The 13,140-nt window shown below is 39.6% G+C and overlaps 1 protein-coding gene across 1 annotated transcript in view; it reads right to left on the bottom strand.

The window, feature by feature from the left end:
* LOC129779918 (transcription factor E2F4) overlaps nt 1–9,303 on the bottom strand; it is a 61,507-nt gene extending 52,204 nt beyond the window's left edge. The window contains exon 1 of the mRNA XM_055787687.1: nt 8,873–9,303. The gene's annotated coding sequence lies outside the window, so the exon portion shown is untranslated. The remainder of the gene's footprint in view (nt 1–8,872) is intronic.
* Between the last annotated feature and the right edge of the window lie 3,837 nt (nt 9,304–13,140).

The following is a 13,140-nucleotide window of genomic DNA, read 5'->3' as shown; positions in this document are numbered from 1 at the left end:
AGATACGAAGCAATGAACATCGCTTGTTCTTCCTTGTTTGGCGCCATCATATGTCTTCGTTTCGGCGTAAAATTACTCACTCGCTAATGTCTCTGGCATTGCAATCATTGCATCAAACTTACGCCATTGCATTAATGTTTTGAGCCACACAATTGTGTGGGAAATCATCAAACTAAACTATCGTCGGCTCACCAAGAAAATATGTGTTCTGTAATTTTGCCTGTGATTTGGCTAAGCTAATCTAGACCGGCAATATTACCAGAAAAGGCTTTTGTTGAGAAGAGCACAAAACGGAGATATTTGTATATTTAGTTGCTTCAAGCCATCGATATGTGGATGTTTGTGTGTATATGTGCGTGCTTCATAACCCATACGTATAAATAGTGACTCTTCAATAAATTTACTGATTGTTCAGATTAATAGAAAGAGTTTATTTCATTTATTTAGTCACCAAGAAAGTAAATGTCGTTCTAGAATTTTGTATGTGATTGATTGGGTTCCGCTTGCCAGTAGCAAAACTTTCTCCACTAAGGATAACAGCTGCGCTTATCTTGAGCATGAGAAAGTAATGCAACTTTTTTCGAGACCAGTAATATCAACAGAAGCGTTTCTTTTGAGAATAGCGCAAAATGATGAGAAATAATTATATTTCTAGTAGCTTCAAGCCACCAATGTATGGCTCTGTATGTATGCTATGGCGAACGTTTGGTTTACGTTGTACGAACGATGCCTAAAGGTGCGATTCCACTGAGGCAATACTAAATAAAATGTAGCATGGTATTTGATACCTACAAGTATTGTCATTGTTGTTGTTTCCATGCGGTGTCAAATATATATTGATGTAGTTATGAGATGTGGAATAATGGTGCTGATCTTCTTCTTCTTCAATGGCACTAACGTTCCTCGAGGAACTTCGCCGTCTCAACGTAGTATTACTTGCGTCATTTTTATTAGTACTTAGTTGAGATTTCTATGCCAAATAACACGCCTTGAATGCATTCTGAGTGGCAAGCTCTAGAATACGCGTGATCACAGTGCAAGTCGGAGGAAATTTCTTTGACGAAAAATTCCCCCGACCAGAACGGGAATCGAACCCGAACACCCGGCATGTTAGTTATGACGCTAACCACTCGGCCACGGGAGGATTTTCAATACATTGACATGAAACAAATTGCGACATACGATCAGCTAGTGAATTGTTCTACGAGGGCAAGAATGAATCATCAATCAGGGCGATCAAACTATTCTCCTAAACAGTTATTTCTAAAATTACACAGCATAATATACGAAGTTTTAAACAAGCGACTTATAAAAAATAACAGCGTAGTTCTACGTCAACAATGCGGTTGTATCTTGGACACAACCTCGTATAATTTTTCCACAAATAATTTTTTTTCAAAAATTAATAACTTTTGAACTTCTTTTGTTTGTGTTTGTTTTTCATTTTTTAATGGCTTTGGACTAGAAGGTGCCATATTTATTTTTATATTTTTTCTTGAAAGTTTTTATCCAAAAGTGACTTTTAAAAATTAAAAATCAAAACTCGACCGATTCAGATGATCGACATTTTAAATTGAAGCAAATGAGCTAGTATTCTTTGAAAAATACTCATTTCGGAAAATCGGAAATCGGATTCTAGTCGCATATGTCTAGTCTAGTTCATAGTAATATTAAACAAAGACAGAAAACATGTTAGCTTTGATAAATAATTACTCAAAAACGAAAAAAAATTCGAGGGTGGTATATCTTCGATATAACCGCATGGTGGACGTAGGACTAGCGTTGACTTAGCAATAAATAAGTAACAAGCATATGAATCTTAGACATCTCATCTTTCGAATAAAGTGAATATCATACCAATTCCATTAGCCGAAAAAGTCACAGAAGGTTGTGTCCGAGACACGACCGCATAGTTGACGTAGGATTACGTTAGGCTATCTGTCGCATGCTGATTTTGGATGTTTGAAAAAATATATTGTTAAACTCTCTGATAATGATCTGATGGCCCTGAAAAGGGCCGTTTGGTTTGGTTGTTGGATATTTTTTGTTTTTTGGCAGCGGTAGCTTTTTCGGAGCCGCTGTTGCCTATTTCTGCTTTTATTTTGGTGGTTTTAGTTGACACCATCACGTCGAGCTAAACGGCGAATAGCGAGTTTGATACACTGGATATTGTCATGTAGAACCTTGCGATACGCTTCGATCCTCCTTTGCCTTCCTTGCCGCATGAGGTCATGTTGGTTGATGTTGATCTGATGTGACCACACTTAAAACACTAAAAACATATATGTTTACCGATCTGAGCGTCGAACAAAATGAGAAATCTGACTGAGCAGCAGCATCAGCAGAAAGAGAGAACATGCCTGAAATTTTCTGCTCATGATGTTTGCTGTTGCCATCAGTACTGGACCGATGCGGGACACAGCTCGATTGTTGATGTTAGACCTCGATGTTTACCGCCGCTGCTGCTGCTACTGCCACTTAAGTTCGATATGAGACACAGCTCAATTGTTGGCCGCTCAGATTCGATGCTTCGATGTCTTGAAGTTCACTGCTGCACTTTCACGATTCCAAGAAGCGTGTGCTCGCACTTCTGATGGAGAGAGCGTGCCCGAAATGCTCTGCTCGCGATGCTTGCTGCTGCCACTAGTAGTAGTAGTAGTAGTTTGCCGCTGCTTATACTGCCATAGAAGCTTGATGTGAGGCACAGCTAGCCTATTGACCACACAGCTTCGATGCTCGTCTATATATTAGCCGCGTCCACTGTTGCTGCTCTCCACTGTTGTCCGTTCCACGTCCGTTGTAAAAATGAATAAAATCCACGAACGCTCCATTCTTTTGTATCATTTGGTATGTGTGAAGTAGGCGCCTCCTACTCGATTGTCATGCATTTTTAATTGTTCGATTGTTAGTTACATGATATATATTATTTTATTCAATGTGAAAAATTATTATGGAGTGCCGACAACGTATGATGCAAACATCTCATCAATCCATCATGAATTGAATGAGCAATAAGCGTTTGAAATTGGACGGGTCGCTCATTTATTTTCTAACGATCATTTATTTTCTAACCGGGAAGCAGTTGACATATTACGCTGCGCTTTTATGTACATGAAAAACCATTTTTAACATGCGGGGGAAAAATCTTATATGAAAATTGCCAGATTTCAATGTTGCCAAGCGTAGTTATTGATGGTTAACCCTTCCGTTACGAGCGTCGTCTACAGACGACATCCGCGCGACGAGCTGTGTGTACGAGCGTCGTCTTTAGACGACATGAAATTCATACTGCTCTTCGATCACACCAGCACGATGTGCATACTTTTCGGCGCAGTGCTCCGTACAGCGGTAGCACTTCGGCGGAGCACACTACCGTAATGAAAGGGTTAAACCGACGCCGAACCGAATAGCGATGAACGCACCCATATCACGAACTTCGACATTTTATTTGCTATTATGGTGCTACTCGCCCGTGTAGTTCGCGCAAAGGCATCGGCAAAATATTATTTTAGAAAATTCCTTGAGGCATGACCGGAGCCGTTTCGCTATATATATATGCATACATATGTCATTCGCCTCCCTTACCGCATCCAGTCAGGTTGGTTGATGGAAAGTATGTTTCTGACGTGATAAGTTTCCTGTTAGTTGCACATGATCGAAGAAAATATAAAAGTAAACAGTATTTTTGATCGTAGTTTTATATCATTTTCATGACAATAAATTAAACTGTTTCGTTTCAAAGCAATATCGAAAGTCCTGAAAAGGACTGGAATGATTAAATGGGTTGTACGGAATCTGCTGCGTGCTAATGTGAGGTTTAAGTCGGATGTAGCAGTTGTTAACTTTTTGGCAGCGGTAGTTTTTTTCCGAGTCGCTGCTGCTTTCCTTGGCTTTGGCATCTTCGGCTTCTGTGCGTCGGTTTGCAAGGGTTTCGTTGACACCATCACGGTGAACTAAACAACGGATAGCGGGTTTCATACACTGGATGTTGTCATGTGGAACCTTGCGATACACTCTTCCTCAACCGGATCCTTTGTCTCCTTTACCTCCATAACCGCATCCAATTGTATTGGTTGATGTGAACAGGAGTACCAGCAATGCACACTAGTAACACATATGTTTATCGATCTGAGCGTCCAACAAGAATGAGAAATCTAACTGAGTAGCAGCAGCAGCAGCAGCAGCAGTAGAGAAAGAGAGCATGCCTGAAACTCTCTACTCATGATGTTTGTTCTTGCCAACAGTAGTGGACCGATGCGAAACACAGCTCGATTGTTGAGGTTCAGCCTTGATGTTTACCCCCGCTGCTGCTGCTACTGCCACTTATGTAAGACACAGCTCAATTGTTGGCCGCTCAGATTCAATACTGTACTTTCACGATGCCAAGAAACGTTCTCGCACTTCTGACGGAGAGAGCGTGCCTGAAACGATCCACTCGTAATGCTTGCTGCTGCCACTAGTAGTAGATTGATTTCAACAACCGTTGCTACTGTTTGCCGCTGCTTATGCTGCCATAGAAGCTCGATGTGAGACACAGCTCGCATTTTGACCGCTCAACTTCTATGCTCGCCTATATATTAGCCGCTTTCACTGTTGCTGCTCTCCACTTGTTGTTGTCCGTTCCACGTCCGTTGTAAGAATGAATGAGATCCACGAATGCTCCTTCCTTTTATATCATTTGGTATGTGTGAAGTAGGCGCCTCCTACTCGATTGTCATGCAGCTTGCCGGTGAGAGAACGAATCGGGCGCGAAAAAGAAATGACGTCAATTTCGACCAATCAGGACTGGGTATCTCTGTTTGGATAGGGGTTGATTTTTTTCAATTGTTCGATAGTTAGTTATATGATATATACTATTTTATTCAATGTGAAAAATTGTTATGGAGTGCCGTAATCGTTTGATGCAAAAATCTCATCAAACCATCATGAAATGAATGAGTAACAAGCGTTTGAAATTGAACATTTTTCATGATGCGATCGATTTTCATTTTTCAATTTGTACCCCAATATGTTCCCGAAAGACGTAATCCTACGTCAAAACTCTTACGGCTAAATGACCCCTGTGTAAATGTGTACCATATGCAATGGTATAGGAGGGAAGACTCTAACGCCGAAAAATGGCAACTGTGTGATGTACTAATTATAGATATGATAAACATGTGACAAGTACACGATTAAAATTCAGCTGTTACAGCTAAAATGGTAATGAGCCTAAAATAAACAAAAGGGTAAAAAAATATCATAGTTCATTCATAGTGAATCAAGCCTCTGAATAATGTTTTTGTTCAGTCATACTAAGGTACGGTCTGACTGAACACCGACCAATTGGAAAAAAGACATACAGTAGTCGTTCGCTAACTAGGTACTCTTTTACTAATATTTTACTTGAATCAATAATATACGTCATTTATCCAGACGCTGTTATGTCATTACCTTTGTCTGGGTCCCTTCACATTGCTCAATTCCGGGTAATGAGAGGGCTGACTCATTAGCAAAGGTAGGTGCAATTGAAGGCGACATTTATCAGCGTCAAATCGCCTTCAATGAATTTTATTCTTTAGTCCGCAAAAATACCATCGCTAACTGGCAACGCAAGTGGAACGAAGATGAATTGGGTCGGTGGTTTCACTCGATTATCCCTAAGGTTAGCCTCAAACCATGGTTCAAAAGTCTGGAATTGAGTCGGGACTTTATCCACTACTATTCCGTTTCAATCTGGCCAGCAGCCATCTCTGCGTTTGTGGCCAAGGTTATCACGACATCGAGCACGTTGTTTGGTCGTGCGAGGTGTATCTGGTAGAGATGTGCCATCCGCTCAAGAGCTGTTCCGAAGAATCGACTCTTTGAAGTGAGTTGACGCGGAACAGCTCGTAAAAAAAAATCAAACAGCTCTTCAGCTCACTTTGATGATGATGCAGGAGAGAAAAGAGCTATAGAATTGAAGAGAGTGTGTGAGCTGTAAGATTCAAATGAACTGACCGTCTCTCGCTCTGCGTGTTATAACATCAGTTCAGTTTCATTTGTTCCTTGTCTTTTCAACAGTTATATTCGCGTTGACGGAATTGGGCTTTGTTTACCAGTTTAGGGGGCGCCAAAAATAATAAGTGACTTTCAGGCAGAATGAACACGTTTTTAAAATTAAAATTATGAATGAAAATTAACATCTGTGTATTAAATTAGTATTCTATTTCAATGAAAAAACACTTTGTTTGTAGGTGGTGAAAATATCTCATAAGAAAATTCTTTTTGAAGACAATTTTATATTATAATGAAATTCTCAGTAAAAATGTCGGAAATGTATAGACAAATGGTTAAATAAGATTCAGGAATACGTGTTTTAAGTAATTTAATAACACGGTGTGAAAAAATTCATTTAAATTTTAACATTTTAAAAAACTGGCTTCGTGTCTTCTAATCTGATAAAGATTACACTATCGAGTTTGGGACCCAAATTGAAAGTCGCCACCAGACGTCGTTACTGACAACTGAGCTGAAGAGCTGTTCATAAAGAACAGCTCTTTTAGATGAACTGAGCTGATCTGAGCTGTTCATCATGATGAGCTGGATTGCACACCTCTAGTATCTTGTCGCCAAATCGAATTTAGAAAACTCCCTTCGGGCCCGAGGAAGGCAGCCCAATGTGCCGGTGAGATGTGTTGGCTCGGTTAGACCTTGATTACATGTCCCATATATATGTTTTCCTTAAAGCTATCGATCTTCGTGTGTGATTGTTCCTATATCCTTATGCCCTCCTTTCCTTCTTTGAAGGTAATTAGTCCCCTTGCTATAAACAGTAGAATAAGTTGAAACGTAAATACACTATATATGTACGAATAGATTTAAGAATTGAATGTTCATCAACATTGTTGCGATTTCCTTATATCCCATCCTTCTCCTAAAAATATGTCACCCTTCTAAACTCGAGTACACCGCGAGTAATCGGTTTCCCACCTTACTAACCATAGATATAAGAAAATTGTTTTTATATATAGTTTTAAAATTTTATTTAAGAATTCGGCTCATTTAAACTTAAGTAACTGAGCCTGTCAAAATAAACGAATTAATAAAAAGAATATATACGTCATACTCGTGTGCTTTCAAAAAAATGTGCATATCCAATTTCACGATGTTTAACGCTGAGAGAATGCAATTAGTAACGTTACGCTGTACATGCAACTACCTTTATGCCCAAATTGGAACGTTCACAAGCGCACGAGTTTATTTTTCAATGTCAATCAAGCAATTCATTGAAGTTCCTCTCAGTGTTATTTGACGTTTGGTATGTCAGCCCATTTAGAAGCATTGTATCAAGTAGAAGAATACAATTTGTATCTTTATTATCGCAGGTACAATCAAAACTACATAAATGGAGACCGGACAATTCAAACCTTAAGCATCACGTAAATGAATTAGAAATATTTAAAATGAACCACTATCAATATAAGCACCAACAAATCTGGCCAGAATTTAATATGGGAGCACTTCGAGGACTATTCGCAAAGGAACTCTATATAATTTTATAATAAAATTATAAAATTAGTTTAAACTGTCTTGTTTAAAATTAATTGAAAATAATAACATTATATTCTCAGGATACTAAAAAACACGTGATGCCTTACTCAATAGTTTGAGTCCTTTAAATATTTCTTCAAAACCACATAATATAATCATTATATAGAATCATTATCAGACACAATTATTGCTGAAAATGTTATTAAGTTGATTAGCAAATAAATGTTCTTGAAAATAACACACATTAAGATAAAAAATATGTTCGTAAAATATTCCAAAAGCTGAAGGTCTGAACTTTAAAATGACGATTATACAATTTATCTATAATGAATGTTTCGAAAGCTTGTTTTCGACTTTCAAAATAGTGAAAAGAGATCTGCATCATGGGGTACAAATGCGAGTTTGAGTCTCTGTATTTGTAATTTTTTGAAACATTCATCTGTAAGGGACCATTTATGTTTACCAAAATATATGTACCTAGTGTAGTTACTATATAACATGTGGGAGAAAATCAATCGTTTAGAACATTTCTCATATTATAATAACTTTGGAAATAATACAAATACACAAACAACTTATCCACGCGTCATAGAGCTTGAAATCCTGTAACGGACAAATTAAACGGGATACACCAGCAACCCCAGAGTAAAACCAACAATTTCGTCAGAATTAGTCCCCTCAACTTGAGAATGTTATGTTGTTGCTTAATGAATTTTTTTCAGCTTACAAAAGCATATGTAGTGGTCTCCTTCAAGCACCCATGCACATGTTACGATCATTCGGTTATACACGTCTCTCTCTTGGATCAATGAATAAACGTCATCTGTCTGGCTATTCATTCGCATTACGAACTGACGATGCCTATCGAAAGCATTGGTGTTGGTATGTTTACGTCGGAGTATAGTAGTGTAAGTGATCTTAACTAATAGCATTTTCCTACACCAGCTGTTGTTGGGAATTGTAGCAGTGTTACCAGCGCAATTATTTGTTTCTTTGTATATTCTGGGCCGATAATGCAGAAAACATAATAAACCTTCACAAAATTCAGCTTTTCTTTAAAAAAAATAACATGAATTGCGACAATTTATATGCATTACACTTCTGAACCGAACCTGACAACACCGCGCCGGAGAAATAAAGGAGTTTCACAGGAGTGCAACGTAAACATGCAACCCACGATACAATAAACCAACACTTCGGTACTCACAATTTATGGTACACAAAGTGTAATATTTTGGCTAGTCCTGATAGCGCTTATTTCCAACGCTTGTACATCACTAGTATTAGTGTCAACATTGAAAAAGTGTAGAGGGCTGGTTTGCAGGGACAACAGAAATACTTTATAGGGGGTTTCTCTCACCTTTCTTGGGTCCTTCCTCGAGAACTGATGGGATACCGGCGAGATGGCAATAGGAGAGAAGCTGGAAAATCAACCTAACCGCACAGTAGAGCGGCCATGGCGGACAATCTTATGATTCGGCACTTTGAAATTGCTATGTTGTCTATCGCGCGTTTTTCATCTCAACTTGTCTTCGCATATAATTATCTCCTCTTTTTCTATTACTTTAACACCTTTTCACGGCCACAAAGCGCTGAAAGATCTTACATATCCGTCATTTAACTGCAAAAATTAACTCACTCTCAGACTAGCAGTAAACTTTCTGAAATCATCCAGGTTTGGAAGACCCGCGTCCAGCCTAGAATTGATTATTCTCTTCTTTTCTTCGGTCGCAAATTGCACAAAATGGACATTTTTTCTAGTTACTGAAACATAAGTGGTCAGAGAAGGAAAAACGACTCTTCTTTTCGGCGGCAGTCCGCGCTTTGAAAGCTTCGGTTTTTAACATCATCAGCGGGCCGCTGGTGATACCAATACTTGTGCAGGGAACAGTTTATTGCAGGCAGGGTTGCCAATAATAATTTTCAAAAAACTGGAAGAAAACTGGATCTTGTAAAACCGTTTATTTTGAAAAGATTGGCTTTAAAAATTTTACCCATTCCAATGATTGAGAAATAGAATCTCCTTTGAAGCTTCGTGTCGTATTCAGATGCAGTTCATAAAATGGCGAAATAAACAATTAATTAATTATATCCGTCGAGGAGATCAAAATGACGTTTTCCACTACTCGAACATTATTGTAAAACAATATTTGAGGATCTTTTTTCTAGAACGTCTAGAAAATACGGTTTCATTTGGGTAAAATTTGAAAAATATCGTATTTTTTGCTTCCTGTCTATCATGTCATTCATGAAATGTCATGTTCAGATTATTCGAGGTGTACATGGACATAGGATTTAACTCCAATCCTCTGTTGTTTTTCTAATTAACGCTAAATTTGATTTCTGTAGTGTACCATTTGACCCTAAGTGGTGCGGACTCAATCCACTTCATTTTCAAGCAAATTCATGCATTTTTTCAAGCGATTTCTTGCAATAAATTCTCAGACCACCAGAGATGCCAGATTTACATATATGTTTGTAAATTTACAGACATATCTGTAAAATACTTTTGACATGGGGCTATGTCTTTGATTTCTATATAGGGGGGTCACTCTACGAAAAATATAACGATTCATAAAGAGTTTTCAAACGCATAATACTCAAAATCGTTATTGTGACATATATTGTGTTATAGACCATTAAACAGGAAATTTATCCAGCATTTTATAGCTTGAAACAAACAAATATAGTAAAAAAATAAACAATTTGACTATTAAAATGGTTGTTTTTTCGATTGCACTAACCACTCGCTTTCCTCCCCGATGGCTACATTCGGGCGTTAGCTCACAATGTGAGTCGGGCGTATCACGAGCTATTCACCATTTTCGAACAAACAGGCATTTATAAGTTGGCAGAATCAATGAAAGTATAATCTTGGAAGATAGTTTTACTCTATTATCCTCAAAGTTCAATCAATTCGGGCTCAATTCACGTCTTTATCGTGTAGGTCTTGCTACTTACAATTTATGTAATTGATGTCAAGGATTTCATAATATCGAGCATGTTGTTTGGTTACGTAAAAAATACAATAAATGAATTTAACTGGCTGCTGATTCAGAAATTCGAAAGGGTACACTCACACATATCAGATTATGACATCTTGAGTAGTCGCGATCGTAATATTATGTTCTCTATATATGTCTTCCTTAGAAGCTCGAATGCACTTGCCCATTCTCCTTTCCCTTTTCTATATTTAAGCATAACTCAGCATCCAATGAGATCAGTTCACTACAGCAACTACACGAACTTCCCAAGAGAGCACCCAATAGGATGCTCAATATACATCACCTGGCCATAAAGTTATTACAACCCCCTACAAATAATGGTAACGTGAGAACGAAGGAGTAAATGCTATTATTATCCTTAACACATTTTTGTAGTCATAGATTTACTTGGATTAGGCTTATATTTATGAAGATCTTAACTATTTAGTCTTGTGTTTAAAAATGATAAATGATGATGTGCACATTTTTGAATAGAATGTGGTTTCGGATTCTACCACGTTATCTCATCTAATCCGTAAAGGATACAAGTTCAGTTTCAGGGCTTCCATTTGGTGTATAAAAATAGAAAAAAATACAAATTTTGAACAATAAAAAAAAATCAATTCAAATGCAATTACTACACACAATCACAGGCCTATGTCAAGATCCCGTCCGTGCCCCTAGGCCAAGACCCATCAATGTTTTATTTTTGTTGCAGACTTTTTGGACATAACCCGCTCAGCTTTTGAGACGTGCAGACGTATTTTTTCGATTGCGCTTATCTCAAGTGAAGTACCCACCGTTGAAAATTTCAATATTATACTGTGCCGCGTCGCGTGATAAGTGTTCCGCGATGAGGCGAGAAAACACATTCAAAATTGATTATTCGCAAATCGCCGTGAAGCCGTCAGTCGAGAAAATTTTTGGTTTCTGCCGTTCGGTTCTCGGGTTGAAGAGGGAAGAAATCAAAAGACTTCAGTGCCATAGAGGTGATGCATGTGCGTTCGTTAAGGTCAGTGACCTGACACTCGCCCAAAAAATCGTTGACGAACATGACGGGAAACATGAAGTGGAAAATGAGGGAAAAAAACAGAAACTCCGTATCACATTGGTAGACGGTAGTGTTGAAGTGCGTGTTCACGATCTCCCCGAAGATGTGCCGGAAAAAAATGTCGTCAATTTTCTAACCCAATACGGAGAAGTATTCTCGATTCGCGAGGTGTCGTAGGGCGAGAACACCGAAGCCGAAGGCATACCACTCGGTATCTGGTCTGCCCGTATGCTAGTGAAACGTAACATTGACTCTTGAGTCACCATCGACGGAGAGCAAGCGTTCGTGGTATACAAGGGACAGCTTCAATCTTGCCGCCACTGCAAGGAACAAGCGCACACTGGCATATCATGTGCCCAGAACAAAAAGCTACTGTTTCAAAAGAGCTACGCGAACGTAACGTAGCAGACTACTAGATCCACCACCGGTCAACAACCCAGAAAATCAGCTGGTGCGAGACCACCAAATACGAAGGTAGTCGGTCATAAGTCCACCGTGCCCCCACTGTCATCACAGACAGTTTTTCCAGAACTGCCGAGTGTTTCGAGCCAGCTTGAACCCCCAGGTTCGAAATCAAATCAAAACAGCCAATCCGAGATCGCTCCCGGCACGAAAACGAACCCAAGCAGTCAGCCGGTAGCTCAAATACAACGCACTAAGTCCTCAACGTCTTTACTAGCACCACCACAAGCCGTCGTGGCCGTAGACGATTTCTTCAGAAAACCAGCGCTGCGTTCGCAGAGCAAGAGCAGCAATGGTAACGAAACTGACGACTCTACCACATCTATGAGTAGCAGACAAAACCGAGGACGACCAGCTGGAAAGAAATTCCGCCGAGATGACACCGACGACGATAGAAGTGAGGTAACAATAATTTAAATGGCCCTCACATCGTACAACATCTCGTCCATCAACATCGCTACCATCACAAACCCCACGAAACTAAACGCGCTACGAAACTTCGTCAATAGTCAAAGCCTCGACATCGTGTGTCTGCAAGAAGTAGAGAACGAACAGCTCTCCTTACCCGGCTACATCGTTGTCTTCAATGTAGACCACTCGAGAAGGGGAACAGCTATCGCTCTGAAGGAGCACATACAAGTCACTCACGACGAGAGAAGCCTGGACAGCCGGCTGATTGCGCTGCGAGTGCAAGACACCACGATCTGTAATATATACGCTCCCTCCGGATCTTCGCAACGCGCCGCTCGGGAGAATTTCTTCCACGAAACGCTTCCCTACTATCTTCGTCATCACACCACGAATGTAATCTTGGCAGGCGACTTTAATTGTGTGCTTCGAACATGCGATTCAAGCAGCCCGAATACGAGTACCGCTCTCAAAGCTGCTGTCCAACAACTACAGCTGCTTGATGTATGGGAGAAACTGTGTTCGCGTGATAATGGCTTCACGTACGTATGTCGCAACGCTCAGTCGCGCCTGGATCGCATATATCCGATCTCTCTGCTCAACAGCGATTACAAGCTGTTCTCCCGTATCCTCAAAACCAGACTGGAGCGGGTGATGAGAGAACACCACGTTATAAGCGATGGGCAGAAATGCTCGAACTCGGAGCACAACATCTTCCAAGCT

The sequence above is a fragment of the Toxorhynchites rutilus genome, chromosome 3, assembly GCF_029784135.1.
Source record: "Toxorhynchites rutilus septentrionalis strain SRP chromosome 3, ASM2978413v1, whole genome shotgun sequence".
Lineage (NCBI taxonomy): Eukaryota > Metazoa > Arthropoda > Insecta > Diptera > Culicidae > Toxorhynchites > Toxorhynchites rutilus.
Note: the sequence above shows the minus strand (reverse complement) of the source record. Positions and strands in the feature narration are given on the sequence as shown.